The following is a 264-nucleotide window of genomic DNA, read 5'->3' as shown; positions in this document are numbered from 1 at the left end:
CAGGAGCCGTGATGCGGGCAGTGTGGTTCTGGGGCAGGAGCTGGAGTGTGGGGAGCAGCTCCAGTAAAGTTTAGTAAACCCCAGGCCCCCAGCCTCTCCTTGAGCAGAGCCCAGGGCAGGCTGGAGGTCTGGGTCCATACACTGCAGCTGTGGAGGCCCCGCCTGCCCTGGGCCCCACACTGGGGTCCCGGCTGGGGGCGTAGTTTAGGCGGCTTGTTCAGGCGGCTTTTCGCGCCACCAGCCCCCCCACCGCCCAGAGTGCAT

General features: G+C 66.7%; 1 protein-coding gene across 2 annotated transcripts in view; it reads right to left on the bottom strand.

The window, feature by feature from the left end:
• The window catches only part of LOC102758494 (bcl-2-like protein 13), a 105,676-nt gene that overhangs the window by 19,839 nt on the left and 85,573 nt on the right, over nt 1–264 (bottom strand). The window lies entirely within an intron of this gene.

The sequence above is a fragment of the Myotis davidii genome, unplaced genomic scaffold (assembly GCF_000327345.1).
Source record: "Myotis davidii unplaced genomic scaffold, ASM32734v1 scaffold692, whole genome shotgun sequence".
In the NCBI taxonomy this organism is placed as follows: Eukaryota; Metazoa; Chordata; class Mammalia; order Chiroptera; family Vespertilionidae; genus Myotis; species Myotis davidii.
This window is presented reverse-complemented; position numbering and strand designations above follow the sequence as displayed.